Source organism: Triticum dicoccoides, chromosome 2B (assembly GCF_002162155.2).
Source record: "Triticum dicoccoides isolate Atlit2015 ecotype Zavitan chromosome 2B, WEW_v2.0, whole genome shotgun sequence".
NCBI classification, from domain to species: domain Eukaryota; kingdom Viridiplantae; phylum Streptophyta; class Magnoliopsida; order Poales; family Poaceae; genus Triticum; species Triticum dicoccoides.
This window is the reverse complement of record NC_041383.1, coordinates 384,589,561-384,593,422: the sequence shown is the minus strand read 5'-3', so window position 1 is coordinate 384,593,422 and position 3,862 is coordinate 384,589,561.

Genomic DNA, 3,862 nt, shown 5'->3' with positions numbered 1-3,862 from the left:
AGTAGTACTAGATTCGACTAGATGAAGTAGTACAACTAGATTCGACTGCATGAAGTAGTTTTACCTCTTAACAGTAAAAAAATTGGGTGGCTTTCGAATAGCCGATCGATCCTATCTACGAGGGGGCCTAAGAAATAGTAAAAATACAAATGTAGCAACGTGAGGAGCTGGGGCAGTAGAGAAAGGCCAGTTTCGAAGGAAGTTATACCTGAGGGTCACCGGGGTGTCACTAGGTGGGCGGCGGGAGGCAGGATCTGCACATGCTACGGTAGGGAGGCATAAGGGGTTGGAGGCCCTCCCTAGCCAGCACTGTGTGGGAGAAATGGCAAGGCAAGATGATCGGGACCCGCCGATATTGGGTAAGAGCCGTCGCTGAGGACAACTGCGTGAACGCTGCACCTTCTCACCTTCCCCGATGGAGGGGATCCGGCCGAATCTATGACCAGCGGTGAGCAAAGAGAGAGTATGGCCACTGCTGTCGTGTTTATATCTGGAGAGGACGAGAGAGTGTGAAGAGAGCAACACTACCAAGCAAGCGCGGAGGCTCCTGCCCATATAGTGGAGTAGTTTTCTTTTTTCTACTAGAGCCGGCTTGACTCATCAATGACTATCGAGAAGTCTTCATGCATGTGCCCCGGAGGCGCAGTTGTAGTCATTTCGATTTGAAGCACCAGAATAACATATAACACGAAAAAAATGCCACATGACAAGAAACCATAACCTCACTGCCCCAAGGAGACAACATGAATCCCGATGGACAAACTAGATGAGGATTAGAGCTCAAATTAAAGAAAAACTCATAGAAAAGGGATCAATGGATAGATGTACTAATTAACATAGTCGGCTTGACCTAGATGGCAGCTGAGTAGTCTTCGTACATGTGCCCCCAATGACCAGCGCCTTGGAGGAACGCAGTTGTCGCTGTTTAACCCTCGCAGTGATCCGAAGCACATGACACCTAATATTGCAAGATGACAAGAAACCTTTTTTTAGATTTCTCATTAGAACTACAGCCCTGTACAACACAGCCTGCACAATATGTAGACGATAGCCAATCCAGTCGTCTTCTGGAGTCTGGTCACATGCATGGACGAACTGATCTCCCGTGTCATGTAGGGATCATCCAGGCACCGACGTGTATACAACACTGCTCCACTACTATCGCTCATCTCTCTCTTCTATTAACTCGGCCGACTTGCGGGGGACGGGCGAGTGTGCCTATGGTTGATTCTAAATTGCGATCCCACATGTGTGTGCAAACGCAATATGATGCGCGTTCCACGGTGTGCCAGACCGACCGACCGTGTGGGGTGCGACGCGAACGCGACGGGCGTGCTGTATACTCACTCCATTCCTAAATATTTGTCTTTTTATAGATTTCAACAAGTGACTACATACAAAGAAAATTGAGTGAATCTAAACTCTAAAATATGTCTATATGCATCTGTACGTGGTAGTCTATTTGAGATCTCTAAAAGGACAAATATTTAGGAATGAAGGGAGTACATATGTACCGTCGTTTTCTTCAGGCTTTGATCCATGGCGCAATCCATGGATATAAAATTATATTTAAAAGTCGAGGGTGGGGCTTTTTCTGCATGGTAGGCGGGGCAGTTCTGCCTAGTCGGTTCAATAGAGAGGTGAGAAGATGAGGGAGTAGGCTGCTGCAAACATAGGGTTGTGTGATTTGACGGTTCATTGCTGCTGGACAAGTGGGGTCCTGTGATTTGACTTGCCATTATCATTATTACTGCGGCGCTACGATCGGCGTGAGTCTCCCGATTCCTGACCACCTCCATGGTATATAGGTGCCACGTAATGTACTACCTAGCTACTTACTCCTTGGCAAATGCAATAAATAAGTACGAAGAAAGAGATAAAGAGAAGTTAAAAAATACTCTTATAGCCAACCTTATAGTTAACCTTGTTGTATGAGTGAGTGGGGCATGTGAAAGGCAGGGTAGACCCTCTTATATTCACTACCCTGCAGTTGTTGTTACAAGAAAAATATTGTAACAAGGCAGTACTATATATAGTGTTAGGCACTATTTTGAAAAAAATGATATTGAATAGAAATATTACGAGATGTTTTTTTTATCGATGTTAGACTTCGTCAAAGAGTGCAGTAGTGGAGTGTATACATGATCAGGATTCTGAATTCCATATTTTCTTCGGAAGCGTTGAATACACTTAATAAATTTAATTGCACACCCCATGTCTATACACATATTTATCTGAGGTATAGTATCAAGGTTACTCATAACTTCTTTTTGTGTTGGATTCATTTTGAAATAAGGCATAACATATATATGAGAAAGTTTAGTTTGTGTTGGATTCATTTTGAAATAAGCCATAACATGTATATGAGAAAGTTTGGTTAGACAGTAAGTTCAAATTGGAGGGGGAGGAGGAAATAATGGTATACAAGTACAAGTATTAACTAGAGATAATAGTATGAAAATGTGCAAGTATAATAGAAGAAATTTGTACTAAAGTGTGGTAGATATATGCATGGATGAAACTAGGACGAGTTGGCAGTTGGACAAGTAAGGAGCCGAGTTAGTTGGGACATAAATTGATGTGCATCTCCTCAGTAAATCCATGATGAAGGTGGTAGACATATATGAATTGTCTCTACTTGTTAGTAGTGAAATAAGATATTTTTTAGTATTGATGGCGACTAAAAAACTGAATCCTTGTTTTGTCTTAAGAAAAAATGAAACTTTCACTGAAGTGGTTCTTGTAATGCGGAAAAGTTTTCGTTCCTTGCAAAGCAGGGTATGACATGAGGAAAGTGGAAGTGAAAAAATAAGTATTGTTATAGAAAATTATGAAGTGAATATTCATACGGAAACAAAACTATATGTTGGTGATATTATTGTTTAAATACTATATTGTACGGAATGATACGTAGGGTCAATATTCAAATCTAAGAAGTGTCATGTGAGAGAACATGGGAATTAAAGATATGTGGTGGCCCAATATTAGGTTAAATGTGACAGTACTATCATGTAAGAGGATTTGAAACAGAAATGCAGGTGGTACACATAAGGAATCATTCCTTGGAAAGCAGAGCATTATACACGAAAATGCGAGTAAATAAAGAACTGATATTAAAAACAACTCTGAAGTGAACATTTTTATGAAAATAAGATTGCATGTTGCTGATATTATTTTCTTTAAAGACTATATTTCAGAGAATGATGTGTAGGCTTCAAATTAAAGTATAATAAGTGTCATGTGACAGAACTTCAAAATTGCAGATACATAGACATGTATATTAAAAATGATACCCAACCAAAATTTATGTATGCTTAGGTTGTGGTCTAGCAGTAGGTAAAATATTGATACAAGTTTGTAGGTTTGAATTTGTATCAAAATCAGGATACATTAAAAGAACATATCAGACTAAATATTTGGAAAGATGATCAAATAAATAGAGGCAACTAAGGATGTACATTTTGTTCATTCAATAAGCAAACATAGAATGAACTAACAACTAATAATTAAATCAGAAATCAAACATTTCGTTGAAACTTGTTGTTCTTTCTTGGTGGCCATGTCTCAAAAAGAGAGAAACACTTGTTCTTCGAAATCTTGTCCTCGTGGAACAAGCCTCTGCGGTTGTTGCAAACAAGGCACTACAAATATGCCAACGGGTAATCTAGAAAAAAATAGTCAAAATGCTTTGGAGGAGATTAAGAAGTATACATCATGATTTACCTCCACATCAACTACATTGGAAATGGCCGCGGGATTTTGTTTTCGTGGCTCTTCTTACAGGGGCAATATCGACCACATCCACATGATGACAGCGTACTCCTCGTCCACAACTTTTGTGGTTGACATCTGGCAAGGGTTA